This window comes from Bos taurus, chromosome 2, assembly GCF_002263795.3.
Source record: "Bos taurus isolate L1 Dominette 01449 registration number 42190680 breed Hereford chromosome 2, ARS-UCD2.0, whole genome shotgun sequence".
In the NCBI taxonomy this organism is placed as follows: domain Eukaryota; kingdom Metazoa; phylum Chordata; class Mammalia; order Artiodactyla; family Bovidae; genus Bos; species Bos taurus.
Window position 1 is genome coordinate 91,318,935 of NC_037329.1, and position 18,764 is coordinate 91,337,698.

At 36.3% G+C, this 18,764-nt stretch overlaps 1 protein-coding gene across 3 annotated transcripts in view; it reads left to right on the forward strand.

Annotated features, from left to right (window-relative positions):
- Window positions 1–18,764, forward strand: part of NBEAL1 (neurobeachin like 1) — a 174,618-nt gene that overhangs the window by 14,974 nt on the left and 140,880 nt on the right. The gene's annotated exons all lie outside the window — the stretch shown is intronic.

The following is an 18,764-nucleotide window of genomic DNA, read 5'->3' on the forward strand; positions in this document are numbered from 1 at the left end:
GAGATTAGTGAGAAGCAGCCCCTTCTGCTTCTGAATATAGCTGGTAAGTCAGCACTGCCGATTCAAGTCTGTGCTCTTATCTATTATGACTCCTCACTATTTTTACTTTAGTTGCTCAAAAATTATTTTTTCTCTCTTCATCTTTATGTGAATTTTTACATGTTAGTTTTGATTGCATGTTATTAGAGGAGAAGGGTACTACTTTAAAACATGTTTTTCAAGTGAGGAGCTACATTACTACTTTGAAGATATTGGCATGTGTTAGAGTAACATCTCTAATTCATTACTTAAATTACTTTAGGTCTCTGTGAAGGTCTCAGCTTCTGTTTCTGCATAATCCCTTAGGGCTCCCTTTCAATACTTTGAGCTCTTTAAAGAACAAGTTATTCTTTAACAGATGATCTCAATTATCTTAATATTAAATATTAGAGCTCACTCTGGAATTTTCTGTGACTTCCTGGTTTGGTATTTCTTACTGAAGGACATATACTTTGAAATATTTAATATGGATTTTTGAAATAGTTTTTAGTCTTGTGTAATTTAATGCCAGAAATGAATTTTTAAAAATAGGCCACTCTTCCAATAAAAAAGGAATCCAATTCATTACTTTTGAAAATAGTCACTAACACGTGTCAGCCGAAAGTTAAAATGTGTTTTACATTTTGGTATGTGTGCCCAGTAGTTTGAAAATGACTCCTTTAAAAATTCATCAAACTTAATAGGTTTTACACTTTAAGAATGACAAAAAAGTAAATGGAGTTACACTGTCTTACTAATTAGTCATGTTGTTTCTAGGTCGAGTTCATGTTTTATTCAAGGGACACTGTGCTTATTGAAAAGATAGTGCAATTTTGTTGACATACGCAGAATTTTGTTTTTAATGACTTAACATAAATGTGAATCCTTACTATATTATGAGAATGTTTGAGTAAATATTGAAGCCCCTTCGTGGTCAAATTTTGAAACTTATGCTTGGGCTGGAAGATCAATCCCATTTTTATATTTAAGATTTAAATCACTTGTGCTCTTAATAAGATTATGATTTTTTCAGCTGTTTTCATAAATCATTATTTAAAGTAATGATTTTATGTTTCAACAATTCATGAATAAGCTCTTATAAGCCAGACAACAACTGTCTTTTCGTTCAACACCTTGAATTCAAGTAGCTTCCAAATATGCATCATAGATTTAAGCCTTTTGCTTGCTAGTGAGGATGATTCCCTAATACCCAGTTCTTTGTGGTACTATCTTCTAGCCTTACCGCTCTCACTCTAGCACACAGCCCTTCAAACCACCTGGCTTTCTCTTTTTCTCTTGACTAACATTTAAGACTTTCTTTTTACACCTTTGATGGGTTTTCTGACTGCTTCAGGACTGCTCAGATCTTCTTTTAACTTGGCTTGGACTTAGACCCCTTTTTGGGCTTGCAGTTGTCGTGTCTAGTTTTGGCTCTGCTGCTTTGTTTTGCGACCTTGCTCAGGACTTATCTCTTTGGGTTCAGTTCTCTTATTTGTCAAGTAGTACTGTGTATACAAGGAGAATTCTTGTCTAAATCACTGTATGATTTTCAAATGATTTTCATTTGTTTTGACCTCTGGGACAAGGAGCTTTTTTAAATCCCTTTTCTGTGGATTATCATGTGATACTTTGTAGTTCATCTTTCTTTTTTAAACTTTTATTATGGGAAATTTCAAACCAGCACAAATAGAGAGGATACTGTAGTAAACACTTTGGTATCTGTTACTATGCTTCAATAACTATCAGTTCATATTCAATGATGTTTCAGCTATAACCCTTCCCTAACCCTTCTCCGCACCCCTGAATTATTTTAAAGGAAATCTTAGACAACGTATCTGATCCATCAATTTTTCTTAAATTTTTTAATTGAAGGACAATTGCTTTACTGAATTTTGTGGTTTTCTGTCATACATCAATAAGAATCAGCCATGGGTACACCTATGTCCCCTCCACCCCCAACCTCCTTCTCTTCTCCCTTCCCATCCCACCCACCCTTCAGCCTGTCACAGAGCCCCTGTTTGAGGTCCCTGAGTCATAGAGCAAATTCCTATTGGCTATCTCTTTTACATATGGTATTGTAAATTTCCATGTTACTCTCTCCATACATCTCCCCTTGATCCGTAAATATTTAAAAATATATCTGTAAAGTAAGAACTCCTCTTAAAAACATAATCTCAATATAATTCTTTAAATTATCAAATATCTGGTCAGTTTTCAAACTTTCCTAAGCTTCATAAGTGTTATTTCCCTACTGTTTGACATAGTATTTAAACAAAACATACTTGTATTTTGCTGAAAATTTATCTGTGAAGTCTTAATCTGTAGGTTCCCCCTCACCACACTTTTTATCCCTACTATTTGTTTGTTGAAGAAACCAGGTTTTGACATTAAAATTTCCTCAGTTGGGTTTTGCACGTTGAATTCCCTTGAGTTTAATTGTTGGGCTTCCTTTGTGGCTCAGCTGGTAAAGAATCCGCCTGCAATGTGGGAGACCTAGGTTCAGTCCCTGGTTTGGGAAGATCCCCTGGAGAAGGGAATGGCTACCCACTCCAGTATTCTGGCCTGGAGAATTCCATGGACTGTACAGTCCATGGGGTTGCAAAGAGGCGGACAAAACTGAACAACTTTCACTTAATTGTTACATCTGCTGGTGTTTGCGCACTGGCAGATCAGGAGGCTTCGTTGATTCACATTCTTTTTGGTGTGGGGAGGCTAGTATAATTCATGAGTATCTTGGCCATCAGTGACTTTTGCCTATACACATTAATTATTTCAGTAGGAGTGTGAAAAACTATGATATCCCAATTTTATCTTTTATTTATTAGTAGAACATATATAGAAAAATGTCTCCTCATCAATTATTTGATGACAGTTCCTTAAAGGGAAGTCAGGCAGAATAAATGTTTGATTCTTTCTCTTTGTTTTCAGAATAATGCCTTGATTACTAGCATCCTCCCAAGGTGACCAGTTAATTTTCTTAACTATCAAGTTCATCTTAATGAGTAAAATTTAAACACTGTCTTCTGTTTTGCTGCCCTAGTTGGTATTCCATTCATATTAAACACTGTACACATACCTGACTAAAGAAGACTTTGAAGATTTATGAAGGTCTGCTTCAGGGCAGTATGTATGGTTAAGACATCTTCCCTGTTTGCCACACTGCAAACCTTGGCACAGATATTCCATGGTGTATTTGTAGTAAATGAATATTAAGATGCTGTCATACTGTTCTGTCTAAAGTGATGTATTAAAGGTTGCCATTGAGCATTATCTCCAGGCCAGAATACTTGAGTGGGTAGCCTTTCCCTTCTCCAGGGTATCTTCCCAACTCAGGGATCAAACCCAGGTCTCCCGCATTGTATGTGGATTCTTTAACAGCTGAGCCACAAGGGAAACCCAACAATACCTGAGTGGGTAGCCTATCCCTTCTCCAGGGGATGGTTCCGACGCAGGAATTGAACCAGGGTCTCCTGCATTGGCAGGTGGATTCTTTATCAATTGAGCTATTAGGGAAGCCCCAAAAGAACCTCATGAGAGTTTTATAGATGTTTAAATAGGACTTTTATCAGAAAGAACCATTGGGTAAATACTGCTTGGTCAAAGGAATACTAAAGAGATGTATAAAGATGTCTTCTTCCCATTAGTCTAGATTCAGTTGCAAGCCTAAATCCTAGTATTAAAGTTTTTAAAGTAGAATTAAGATAAATCCAGTGTTTGCCAGGTGGGTCTCACATATTAAACTCAATATTTCAGAAAAATTTGGCTAAAACACTTTGTAATTTGTTTTTTTTTTTTTAACCAAAGTTTTCAGGTCTAACTTTTCACTTTCTCTTTCTAGGAATAGGATTTGATTGTTAAAAACATGCATCTTCCTTGCAGGTTATTTATTAACCTCATGTAGTTGTTTTTATATAATCGAGGCAGGATGATTTCTGATTACCCGACATGCCTGTTCTGTATAGAATCTTGCCCCAGTGTATAAGACTAGTAATTCAGTTATGTAGTCTGAACTTTTCTTGTCTCCAAACAGGCATCCCCACCCAGGGTCAAGGATTTCATCAACAATGCATTTCATATAGCTCTTGTAAGTTAAACATTAACTTGGAAACAGGTTTACTCTTGTTCCTGGATTTTAGTTGAGTGGTTAAGTACTTCTTGTCTGAGCATATTTTTCTGAAGTGTAGAAAGCAGCTTTATTTTTTAATATCTAAAGATTTTAGTTTATTTTATCTGTGTTAGGCACCCTCTTATTCCCTGTATCTTTTGACATTATTTCTTTCCTTAATGTGCTTATGGTAAGAGAGATGGTGCTGAGAACAATTTTGGTGTGTACATTATCATGCAACTTTTTGGAATTCATACATTGGGGAACAAGCATGTATGTATCCCTGTCACAACTGTTCCCCTTAGAGGGCCTAAGGATATATTTCTGTTCAGCGTTTATTCTTTTGGAAGTCCTTCAGTTGGTCACCAAGTATGCAGAAGAGAAACTGAGTTCTCAGATTCTTTGATAAAGTTGGTTTTGGTCTATGTAGTGGAAAGTATCAACTGTATTAACTCAGTAAAAAGATACAAAGTGAGTAAAAAACATATGTTGAAAAGTGGCAATGTGAGTTGAAATTTCATGGTTCATTTTTGTCACTGGCCTTTTTTTTTTTTCCCCCGAGATTCAATTTACACTGAAAAATTCTGTGAAACTTCAGAATTAGAGCCAAGATTTAGTCCCAGTTCTCTTTCTGATTTTAAGGACCCAGATCAGGTTATGTAATTTCTTTATGTTTCAGTTTTTTCGTCTGTCAAATGGAAAATAAAGCTATTGTGCATATCTTCCAAAGTTGTTGAGAACAAAACAAATTGACTGTATTTAAATGCATTTTAAGGGTAAGAAATATAAAATATCATCTTTATTAGTATTTAAAGAACACATATATGATCATGTGAGTATGTGTATCAAGATTACTTCCATTTTGTCTTTATATTGTATAATGATAGTGGGAAATATTCTCTTGTTTTAACCAGTAGTGATGAATGTGCTCATGAATGTCTAAATTTTTAATCTGTATTTATATTTGCTTTCAAGCTTAGTGCTTAATTATCCTAATAATGCTTCAGGATTTTTTTTTTTTCTTTTTTTTTTACTCTAAACCAAGTTTGTTTTGGATCTTGGTGATGCTCCATTTCCTGCTGTTGCTCTTTGTCCTGCTAAATCTGGAATATGACTGAAATAGATAGTTTTGCAGTGAGCTCAGAGTAAACTTCCTTTTCAGAATAAAAGTTTTGCTTCATAAGGAAGGTAGAATTTAGAGGTATTTTATTTAGATAAAAAGGCAAATACCTCTTTTGATACATAGTTTTTGGAAAAAACAGATGAATGAATACTCTTCTAAATCAGAAAATTATAATTTATTTTTACAGGTTTAGTTATAATCATAAGTGAAGCTTTTGGCAGGATGTACCATATACATCAACCCTTATAATTTAGCTCATTTTTAATAAGTCTCTGGTATGTGCAAAATGTAGATAGAAATAGCTCTTAATTTTCTATGGCTTAATAAATGACTTTGTATATAAGGAAAGTGTTGTTGTTTGACTGAGGCAAAACAAAATCATCAGCTTAGTAGTATTGGTTATCAATTGCATGTTTATTTTAGGAAGTTAGATGTGAAAGAAAGTAAGAAATGAGTACTTTTTGTTAATAGAGTTGCCCTTAGGAAAGGAATATTACTAGTTTTGTAGTTTGACTTGTGAACTTACACACTACACTAAAAAGTTGTTAAGATGCATGAAAATTTATTCTTTTCTTTTGAATACCATAATTTAAGTTTCCCTGGTAGAAGGTTGAATTGATAGCCTGTCAATGTGTAGATGTGGAGGAAGAGGGAAAAGAAAGAGCCTAAAATAATTTTCAGGTTTTACAAACTTAGTACTTGGTCATCCCATTCAGCAAGTTGACTAGGTTTTCAGGTGAACATGTGAATTTGCACTGCCTGAGGGATGTCTAAGTAGAGAAACACCCCCACAAAATGGAGTTTAGAAGGTGATCTATGCTGGAAATAAAGATCTGAGAGTTGTCACAGTGGCAGTTATTGAAGAGTTACTTGAGAGTAAGAAGAAAAGAGGATCAGAGTCAGGGAGTCCTGATGAACATTATCATTTAAGAGGAGGATAGAGGAAGAAAAGTTAGGAGTTGGAATGGGAGGAGAACCAGGAATGAGTGGTTGCCTCTGAAAGTAGAGTAGTCAGTAGTATCCAATTCCACATAGCTTTGAAGTAAAGCATTATGGAGCATGTATTGGATTCCACAGTTAAGAGATTATTGGTGGCTTTAGCAAAGCAGTTCTAAAAAGAATGGAGAAAAAAGATGTTAAAAATACAAGTCCCTATTTTAAGTTGAATTCAACAGAATTAAAATTATGACAGACTGCCATTAAAGTTGTAAATGTTTACTCTTGATTTTTGTACTCTTCTACCTTTCAAACTTATTCTTAACTACATCTAAGGAATATCAGCATTTGCTTTGAATTTATGTATTTTGACTTATGTATTTTATGTAATTACTTACGTAATTTATGTGTTTTACCAGATTTAGACTGGTAAAATTACTCTTTGGTTGAACCAAAGCATTAACTGGTCCATGCATTTCACAGAGAAGTCATTCAAGCATTTCAAAACAGTTTGCCTCTTTAAAAAAAATAAGTGGTTTTGTTTGATGCATTTAATTTAACTACTACATAATCTTTCCTGATAATAAACATTAGAATAGTAGGAAAGATATGTACTGTTTCAGCTTATGCTGTCACTGTGAGGTGAGTTTATACTTTTTTACTGAATAATTTTGACTTAGAATTTTTCTCAAAATATAAATTTAATTTTAAAATATAAAATTTCATTTTTCTAATAAATGAACTTCATTTGAAGGATAAAAATATATAGACTTTCTAATTTTGGTTATGCTCTAAGGAAAGTGGTAAAGATGTTTTACTGAGTTTTAAAATTTTTTAAGAAAAAATTTAGTAAAATGCAGATATGCAAAAAGTAAAAATTTCATTATTCAGAAATTTTTAGAGTACTTTTATGCATGTGATTGAAATCTATGTAAATTAGTTAGATTTGCTACTACAAAACATTAAGATACTAAATTTGAAAAACTTCTATCTGATGTGAAATTTGAACATTGTTTTAAGCTTCTAAGCCCCATTTAAAAAGTGTCAAAGTTATATTTATTTAATGCCTATGTAGCGATATCCTTTTCCTTTCTAAAGAATTTATTTTAGTCCAATTTAGCTAGTTTTATTGGATGCCTGGGACTTCCCTGTAGCTCAAACAGTAAAAAATCTGCCTGCAGTGCAGGGGACCTGGTTTGATCCCTGGGTAAGGAAGATCCTCTGGAGAAGGGAATGGCAGTCCTCTTCAGTACTTTTGCCTGGAGAATCCTATGGACAGAGAAGCCTAACAGGCAATAGTGTGTGGGATCACAAAGAGTCAGACACGGCTAAGTGACTAACACACACACAATTATTTACTGTCATTTTATTTCTTGAATTTTATATTTTTCCTGTTTTTAGAAATTTGGTCATTTAAAAAAAGTAAATTATTTTTTTAGAGCAGTTTCAGGTTCACAGCAAATTGAACAGGAAGTTCCTATGTATCCCTTGTACATATATGTACAACCTTCCCTGTTATTGACATCCCACACCATAGTGGTAAATGACCACTTGACTGACTCCTGAAAACACTTGAATCAGGAATGTTTTTACCTGTTCACTCTGTGTGAAACTCCAAGAAGAGCACAAAAAGTTAACAGGACATACCTAATATTCCAGCATTTAAGAGGTTGGTCTTTACAAGCTCTGCTAATATTAAATGATAATTTTCTATACTCTATTGATCAAATGTAGCATTTCATTAACCCTGCGTGTGGGTAGCTCAGTGGTAAAGAATCTGCCTGCCAATGCAAGAGACACTGGTTCGATCCTGGATTGGAAAGATCCGCTGGAGGAGGAAATGGAAACCTACTTCAATATTCTTGCCTGGAAAATTCCACGACACAGAAACTGGTGGGCAATAGTTCATGGGGTTGCAAAGAGTTGGACATGACTGAGCATGCACACACAAATGAATAGTTACTTAAAATCTAAGAAATATCTAAAGTAAAAATTTACATCTTTCTCACTCGGGGTAAAGAGATGGGAATACTAGACCACCTGACCTGCCTCTTGAGAAATCTGTATGCAGGTCAGGATGCAACAGTTAGAACTGGACATGGAACAACAGACTGGTTTCAAATCTGTAAAGGAGTACGTCAAGGCTGTATATTATCACCCAACTTAATTAACTTATATGCAGCGTACATCATGAGAAATGCTGGGCTGGATGAAGCACAAGCTGGAATCAAGATTGCCAGGAGAAATATCAATAAACTCAGATATGCAGATGACACCGCCCTTATGGCAGAAAGTGAAGAGGAACTAAAGAGCCTCTTGATGAACATGAAAGAAGAGAGTGAAAAAGTTGGCTTAAAGCTCAACATTCAGAAAACAAAGATCATGGCATCTGGTCCCATCTCTTCATGTCAGATAGATGGGGAAACAGTGGAAACAGTGTCAGACTTTATTTTTTGGGGCTCTGAAATCACTGCAGGTGGTGATTGCAGCCATGCAATTAAAAGATGCTTACTCCTTGGAAGGAAAGTTATGACCAACCTAGATAGCATATTGAAAAGCAGAGACATTACTTTGCCAACAAAGGACCATCTAGTCAAGGCTATGGTTTTTCCAGTGGTCATGTATGGATGTGACAGTCGGACTGTGAACAAAGCTGAGCGCCAAAGAATTGATGCTTTTGAACTGTGGTATTGGAGAAGACTTTTGAGAGTCCTTTGGACTGTAAGGAGATCCAGCCAGTCCATCCTAAAGGAGATCAGTCCTGGGTGTTCTTTGGAGGGACTGATGCTGAAGCTGAAAGTCCAATACTGTGGCCACCTCATGCGAAGTGTTGACTCATTGGAAAAGACCCCGATGCTGGGAGGTATTGGGGGCAGGAGAAGGGGACGACAGAGGATGAGATGGCTGGATGGCATCACTGACTCGATGGACATGAGTTTGAGTGAACTCCGGGAGTTGATGATAGACAGGGAGGCCTGGCATGCTGCGATTCATGGTGTCGCAAAGAGTCCGACACGTCTGAGCAACTGAACTGAGGGGTTGGTATATTCTAGCTTATTTTTTATGCACAGGCCTCTTTTAGAATATAGCTTCTTTTGTTTGTGCTAAAATGGCTTCACACGACTGAGCAACTGAACTGAAAATCACTGCAAATGGTGACTGCAGCCATGAAATAAAAAGACGCTTACACCTTGGAAGAAAAGTTATAACCAACCTAGACAGAATATTAAAAAACAGAGATGTTACTTTGCCAACAAAGGTCTGTCTAGTCAAAGCTATGGTTTTTCCAGTAGTCATGTATGCATATGAGAGTTGGAGTATAAAAAAAGCTGAGTGCCAAAGAATTGATGCTTTTGAACTGTGGTGTTGCAGAAGACTTTTGAGAGTCCCTTGGACAGCAAGGAAATCCGACCAGTCCATCCTAAAAGAAATCAGTCCTGAATATTCATTGGAAGGACTGATGCTGAAGCTGAAGCTCTAGTACTTTGGCCACTTGATGCAAAGAACTGACTCATTTGAAAACACTCTGATGCTGGGAAAGATTGAGGGCGGGAGGAGAAGGGGATGACAGAGAATGAGATGGTTGGATGGCATCATCAACTCAGTGAACATGAGTTTGAGTAAACTCCGGGAATTGATGATGGACAGGGATGCCTGGCGTGCTGCAGTCTATGGGGTTGCAAAGAGTCCGACACATCTGAGCAACTGAACTGAGGGGTTGGTATATTCTAGCTTATTTTTATGCACAGGCCTCTTTTAGAATATAGCTTCTTTTGTTTGTGCTAAAATGGCTTCCAAATCTTTCCTGGATGTAACTGGCTTTTTATCAGAATTTCCATCAAAATTTTGTATCTTTCATCTGTTTGATTGACTGTGACTTCATCTGAAGTCATGCTTTTCCAGTTGGAGTCAGTTTTCCTCTTAGATTGTAGATTGTGAGATCTAAGGAAGATGAATGAAGTCATCAGTGATCGCTTAGTTGAAGAGGTAGTATTTGATCAAGGTTTGATATTGAAACTGCTAGTGAAGTTTGCTCAGTTGTGTCCAACTCTGTATGACCCCATGGACTATACAGTCCATGGAATTCTCCAGGCCAGAATACTAGAGTGGGTAGCCTTTCCCTTCTCCAGGGAATCTTCCCAACCCAGGGACTAAACCCAGGTCTCCCACATTGCAGGCAGCTGATTCTTTACCAGCTGAGCCACAAGGGAAGCCCTAGAATACTAGAGTGGGTAGCCTATCTCTTCTCCGGCAGATCTTCTTGACCCAGGAATTAAACCAGGATCTCCTGCTTTGGGGGCGGATTCTTTACCAACTGAGCTATGAGGGAAGCCCTAGTATTTTAATAGTCACAGAGGATATTCCAGACACACAAGGCATGACCAAAAGTACAAAGGAAAAGTGATCTTAATATAGATTTGCATCATTAATGTCATGTTGTACCCTGCTGCTCTGTTTTTGTGCATATCTCTACTGAATAGCTCCATTTTGCTACCTAATTTAGTATAATTTTTTGAAGATATTTTGAACAGCAGTTAATCTCAACATCAGCAGCAGTTGATGTTGGAGTATCAACCATGCACATACATCTAGTGAAAGAAGAGCAGCGTGAACACCTGTGACTAGGGTTGCACAGGCTATGACAATTATGTCATAACAGCAGCCTTCCTGAGAGCAACTGTAAGATGCATTTTGATTTCAAAGATGCCAAAGTATAAAAAATTATGTTTTAGAATCAGAGAAATGTAGTATACAAGTGACCTAGCACTTTTAAAAATGAATGTCTAGAAATAGAAAAGAAGATCCCAATATTGATAAAGACCAATAAAAAGGATATGAGTTTAGATAGCTGAAGAGAATTAGAGAGTTGGAATGAAGATCACAAGAATTCTTTTAGAATATATCCTAGAAAGTCAAGGAGTTGGAAAATATGGAAGACTGAATAATAATATGAGAAGATTTAACACATTTAATTGGTCTCAAAAGAAGAGTAAAGAAAGCATGAAATGAATGTTAGTATTTGAAGAGATTGCAGGTGAGAGCTTTCCAGGATTGATGAAAGTCTAGTGAAACCCACAGAGAACGATTAAAGCAAATTCCATACCAATATACATCATAGTGAAACCCTAGTGGTTCTGCAGAAAACCAAAGCAAAAGAAAGAAAGCTTAAAAGCTACCAGAGGAAAAAAGAACTGTCTTCAAAGGGATTACAAGTTAACACCTGATTTTTCAATAATAATGATTGTGAGGAGAGGACAATGGATTGATATCTTTAAAGGAAAGACTAATGTAGAATTTCCAACCAAGTGACGTTTCTTCAAAGAGGAAAGTGAAATAAAGCCATTTTCAGCAAAACAAAAACAGTTCAATTCATCAAGAAAATATAACAATTCTTGGTACTATTGTTTAGTTGCTAAGTCGTATTGGACTCTTTTGGGACCCCATGGACTGTAGCCTGCCTGGCTCATCTGTCCATAGGGTTTCCCAGGCAAGAATACTGAAAAGTGAAAAAGTGGAAGTGTTAAGTCCCTCAGTTGTGTCTGACTCTTTGCGACCCCATGGACTATAACCCACCAGGATCCTCTGTCCACAGGATTCTCTGGGCAAGAATACTGGAGTGGGTTGCCATTCCCTCCTCCAGGGGATTTTCCTACCCAGGGATTGAACCTGGGTCTCCCACATTGCAGGCAAATTCTTTGTGTTTTTTAAAATTTATTGATTTTTTAATTGAAGGATAATTGCTTTACAGAATTTTGTTTTCTGTCAAACCTCAACATAAATCAGCCATAGGTATACATACATATATCCCCTCCCTTTTGAACCTCTCTCCCATCTCCCTCCCATCCCACCCCTCTAGGTTGATACAGAGCCCCTATTTGAGTTTCCTGAGCCATATAGCAAATTCCTGTTGGCTATCTATTTTACATATGGTAATGTAAGTTTCCATGTTACTCTTTCCATACATCTCACCCTCTCCTCCCCTCTCCCCATGTCCACAAGTCTATGTTTGTTTCTCCATTGCTGCACTGTAAATAAATTCGTCAGTACCATTTTTCTAGAAAACATATGTATGCATTAGGCGGGCTGAATCTTTACTGTCTAAGCCACCAGGGAAGCAAGAATACTAGAGTGGGTTGCCATTTCCTTCTCCAGGACATCTTCTTGACCCAGGGATTGAACCTGCATGTCTTGCATCTCCCGCATTGCAGGTGGATTCTTTTCCGCTGAGCCACCAGGGAAGCACAGGAAACTGCAACAATTTTAAATTCATGTGCACCTCATAACATAGTCTCTAAAACAAGCATTGACAGCACTAGAGAGGAATAAACATATGACAGTCATGATAGGTTTTTTTTAACTTAACATAGGTTAGTAGTTTTTAAAAACATATTTTTCTCAGTAATTGATAGAATGAACAGACCAGAAAAAAAAAATCAGTGAAGATACTGAAGACTTAAACAATGTATGTTTTATGTTAGTTGCTCAGTCTTGTCCAACTTTTTGGGATCCCATGGACTGTAGCCCACCTGGCTCCTCTGTGGAATTCTGGCAAGAATACTGAGGTGGGTTGCCATTTCCTTCTCCAGGGGATCTTCCCGACCCAGGGATTGATCCTTGGTCTCCCGCATTACAGGCAGATTCTTTATTGTCTGATCTACCAGGGATTGAAACAGTAGAGTTGACAAATTAAAAGGGACTTACGTAGAACATTATACCCATACATTCCTTTCAAGTACACATATTTACAAAAATGATGATATGACAGAACTTAAAGCAAGTTTCATAAAATTTCAGATTATTGAAATAATAGAATATGTTTTCTAATGAGAATGTAGTTAAGGGAGAAATGCAGCTAAGGAACAAATTGCAAAAGTATTTTTTAAAAATTCATACAGTTTAAAACAAAGGTTTGATTAAAGAATAAGAAATAAAGGAAAATTGGAATTTTTGTGGGGGAGAACTGAATGATAAAATTACACATTTAGATCCTTTTGGGAAGTACCTACAGCATTACCTGGGAAAATTTGTGGCTATAAATGTGTTAGAGAAAAAAGCTAAAATGAAATGAACTAGTCATTTGTGGTAGCCAAGCCTTCAAGATCCCACCTTGTCATATGCATGCCCTTTTACAGTCCTCCTACATTGTAGTGGTTTGTCTATGATGTGTAGAATTTTTTGTTGTTGTTAATTTATTTATTTTTTAATTGAAGGATAATTGCTTTACAGAAGTGTGTTGTTTTCTGTCAAACATCAGCATGAATCAGCCATAGGTATACATATGTCCCCTCCCTCTCGAACCTCCCTCACATCTCTGTCCCATCCCACCCCTCGTCATTGTTACAGAGCCCCTGTTTCAGTTCCGAGTGATACAGCAAATTCCCATTGGCTGTCTACTTTATATATGGTAGTGTAAGTTTCCATGTTACTCTATCCCGATGCGTAGAATTTGGCAAAAGTGATGGTATATCGTTTCTGAAATTAGAAAAGACACTGTTTTTTCTACTGTTTCCATCTCAGTTGCTCTCTTTTTCCCTGTATCATTTGCTCTCTGGGAAACAAGCTGCTGTGTTATAAGTAGCCCTGTGTAGAACCCTATGTGAACAACCGAAACCTGGCCAACCACCACCTGAGTGAAGTTGAAAGTAGCTTCTCCAGCCAGTCAGTCTTTGCTGTGATTGCACTCTGGTTTCTATCTTCATCACAGGTTTGGGAGAAATGCTGAGCCAGAACCACCCAGCTAAGCTGTTTTTCAATTCTTGGCCCTAAAAATCTGAGATAATACTTGTTGTTCAAGCTCCTAAATTTAATTTGTTATGCAGGAATACATTAATATTATAGATAAATTTTCCATTTCAAGAAGACAATGAAAGAATAAAATAAGCCCAAAGTAGAGTGAAGGAAATTATAAGGTGTTTTTTTTTTTATGTAAAATTATGAACTTTATTATGTTTATTTTTCAGTTTTTCAGGGAGGTGTGCATAAGTAAGAAGATCAACAAACATTAAGGAATGATTAACTTTAATAAAAAATTATCCATTATTTAACACCTTGGCATGAGTAGCATAAACACAATCTGTATCTGGATATAATTTTAATTAAGAATCTGGAAGTGAGATCGGAGAAGGCAATGGCACCCCACTCCAGTATTCTTGCCTGGAAAATCCCATGGACGGAGGAGCCTTGTGGGCTGCAGTCCATGGGGTCGCTAAGAGTCGGACATGACTAAGCGACTTCACTTTCACTTTTCACTTTCATGCATTGGAGAAGGAAATGGCAACCCACTCCAGTGTTCTTGCCTGGAGAATCCCAGGAACAGCAGAGCCTGGTGGGCTGCCGTCAATGGGGTCGCACAGAGTCGGACACGACTGAAGCGACTTAGCAGCAGCAGCAGCAAGTGAGATTGAAAGTAAATCAATAATAGCTCTTCATTCTGCAAATCTTTCTAGTAGTCCTGGTGATATCATAGGGGAATTATAAGGTTTATTATAGAAATTACTCATAATAAAATACTGAATCTAGGAAAAGATAATCAGTAGTTCCAACATCACAGAAGAGATAACTAGATATATATCTTCTGAAGGACATATATAACATACCTGTGTTGTGTTTTTTGCTAGAAAACCCCTAAATCTGACAATCTCTAGATTTACTACTTCACAGAAAATACAGAGGACTGAGAAACATGTTAAATGACAGTCAGCAAAATCTCTAATGTGAGAAATATTAAATCACAAATGGCATAGTGTCTTCAGCAAATAAATTAGAGAAAAAAGAAATGTAATAGAAACCCATAGGTTTAAAAAGACTTAAAACATATACCAACAAATTGCAATATATGGACTTTCTTTGGGTCCTGACTTTATCAGACAGTTAAGAAAGGCATTTCTGAGCAAGTCAGGAAAATCTGAACATCAATGGATGTTAAAGGGCTATTAATTTTTTCAGATTGATAGTATTGTCATATTTTAAAAGATGTATTTTATGGTTATGTATTGAAGTATTTGTGGTTGAAATATGATGTCTGGATTTGCTTAAAAGTAATTCATTAGAGGACGGGAATATAGGTGAAATATATGTGTGTATCTAAAAGTTTATAAAACTTAAAAGAATATATGTGTGTGCTTGTGCTCAGTCATGTCCAACTCTTTGCACCCCATGGACTATAACCTGCCAGGCTTCTCTGTTGATGGGATTTTCCAAGCAAGAATACTGGAGTTGGATGCCATATCCTTCTCCAGGGGACTTTCCTCATCCAGGGATTGAACCCATGTCTCCTTCATTGTTCGTGGATTCTTTAACCACTGAGCCATCAGGGCTTGAAAGAATATTAAAACCCAACTATTGTTATGTGGAGAAAGGAAGGTGTTCCCTCTATTCTTACCTGTAACCCTATCCCATAAGAACTTGGTGAAAGTATATGGCTCTCATAATCCTATTACTACTAAAGCTTCCCAGCAGTGGAGTGGATGTTAGGAAAAAGTAAAAATTTCTCATGCTTGAATGTAATTTAAGTCATCACATTCAGCTAGTGGTCACTGCATTGGACAGTACCTCTCTAAGTGTTTAGATGTCATCCTCTGGTAATGAGGAGCCTTTGAATGTATTTGAGCAGAAGGGAAGATTATATTTAAATTGAACAAATCCCGTTAGTAGCTGTGTGTCCACTGGGAGAAATTGAAACTACAGAGACCTGTGGGGATCTACATAACAGTCCAAAATGAACAATTATTTTAATGGCAGATGATTGGATGGATATTTGAGTATAAAATCAATAAACTTGATTCTCAGTTATTTTATAATTGCTTATTTTATGACATTGGATCATGACCAACTTGATAGCAGAATCTGTGTCTTAATAATGGTAGCCGACATGTTTTGAGCATTTGCTAAATGTCAGGTATTGCCAAATGCCTTTTATGTATTATCTCATTCGGTGCTTTCAACAGTGCTATAAAGAGAGTATTATCTTCATTTTATAAATCCAGAACAGATCAGAGAAATGAAGTTACCTGCTCACAATCACACAGATAGTAAATGCAAACGGATGTGAAAGGAAAAGAATACAATTAAGATCATGTGGCACTGGGGATCATGAAATATTTAAGTATGCGTATGGGTAGCTTAGAACATTCTTGTTTGGGAGTGTTACCTAATTTAGGCACATAATAGGTTATAAAAATAACTATACTTAGCCTATACTATGTGCTAGGCATTGTTCTAAGCCGTTGACACTTACTAGGTTATTTCATTTTCACAACCCTGTAAAGAAAGGTGCTATGATCATCTTCATTTTTACAGAAGAAACTTGTGCATACGTAGAGTGACTTGTTCAAGAAAGTGCAGAGTGGGGATTAGTGTCCATTTAATTTGACCTCAGTGCTTCTGCAGTACTTAATACATTTGGGTTTTGTGTTAATAAATATTGTGCAACTGGGTAGATAGACCCTACTGTGTTATTTTATTGTACCACACTCTCATAACCATGAAAATGCCTAAGCTTGAGATTTAATTAATATTGTTTCTGGATGTGTGGACTTTTTTCCTTTTATGACCTTTGGCAGTTCAGTATAGATCATTTTAAGGGTTTTCTCAGGCTGTGTCGGATGTGGCTTTTTTATGTGTTAAAATTGTTCATGGACCTGAATGTACTGATCCTGACTCAGTTCCTCTTTTCCTCTTTTTGCTCACAAAGCCAAAGCTCCATTTTATTCCTGCTCACAATTCAAAAATAGTGTAGTGTAGTGGAGAGGACACAGTTGGATTCATATATCTTTGCATTTTAATCCCTGCACTATCAATGACTAGCTGTATGACCGTGGATAAGTTATATATCCTTAGAACTTTGCTTTTCTAACCTGTAAAATGAGAAAAATGAAACCCTCTCTCAGTGGTTGTAAGGAGTAAATGGGATAATGTATATTTTTAAAATAGCTGATGTAGTACTTGGACAGTCTTTTGGTGGGTTTCCCTGGTTGGTCAGTGGTAAAGAAGCTGCCTGCCAATGCAGGAGACTCAGGTTCTGTTGGAGAAGGAAAGGACCACCCACTCTAGTATTTGCTTGGGAATCCTATGGATAGAGGAGCCTGGTGGGATACAGTGAATGGGGTAGCAGAGAGTTGAATACAACTTAGTGACTAAATGACAACAATAGTACTTGGTACATTGCAAAATCTGAAAAGATTGTAACCGCTTCACTTCTTACTAAGTAAAACATTTCCAGGTTTAAATACCATTTCTTTCCTTATAGTTAGTTGTTCACTTCCTAAGAGAACTCTGTACTTAGCAAACACTTGATAGCCCTGACTTTCAGACTTTGAACTAGATACTGTAGAGTTTCTAAATAATCTATAAGGAGGAATACATTAATTCTTTATGGCATTATGAGCTGTTCTGTGTTGAACTTTTACACGGTTTATTAAAACTGCTCTGTTAAGAAAGAACTTCTTAATAGAGGCAGACTCCAGCTACTTGTATTTCTGGAGTCTTATCCTGAATGCTTGAATGAATGGATGATGTGCTGATTGGAAATGAAAAAAAACAATTAATGAAATCCTTGAGAAGATTTCTCACAAGAGGTAGTTCTTTTTCTGAAATATTTCCATCTTCTCAGTGATGATGTGGATTATAACAATTTATGATCTGATTTTGGAACAGTGTATTAATAGAAAAAACAAATACACAAAAGGTCAGCTGTCTGCATATTCTGGGAACATTCTTTTAGGAATTCTCATTTGTGTGTAATGCTTTTATTTTAGGGAAATAAATTACTTGAGTTCTTGTTATCCAAGAGCAGTGCCTAACAAATGATAAATAAAACTCCTGAGGGTCATGTTTAAATTGACTGGAGTAAAAAAGTGTTAAGAACATGAAGGAAACATTTTGAGCACCATTTTTAATGATGCAATTTATATTTAAAAGAATTTATGAGGAATCATGGTTTTTTCCAAATCATCTTTGAGATATAACTTACCACAAAATGCACAGATTTTAAGTGTCAAATTTGATGAATTTTGGTGCAGCAAACATTTGTGTAACTGCTGCCTAATAAAACAAATAGAAAATTTCTATCACCTGGGAAGATTTCCTCCATGCCCTTTTGTAGTCAGTCCTCTGAAAGATAGTCAGTGATCTAATTTCTGTCACCATAGGCTGCTCTAGAACTTTTATAATTGAAATCACAATTTCAATATGCTTTAATGCCTGGCATGTTGCTCAGCATGTTTTTGAAATTTCTAACTGTTGTCATATCAGTGGTTTATTCATTGTTATTGTAAGCTAGCATTCCATTGTGTGACTATACCACAATTTATTAATTAACCTATTGATGGAATTTTGGTTTATTTCCAGCTTAGGGTTATTAAAAATAAATCTTCTATGAACATTTTGGTACAAGTGTTTTTTGTTTTTGTTTCTGCTTTTCTCTTGAGAGGAATGACTGGGCCATGTGGTAAATTTATGTTTAAAAGAAACTGCTAAACTGTTTTCCAAGTGATTGTACCATTTTATACTCCCACCAGAAATGTGAGTTCCAGTTATTCCACATTTTTACCAATACTTGATTTGGACAGTCTTTTAAATTTT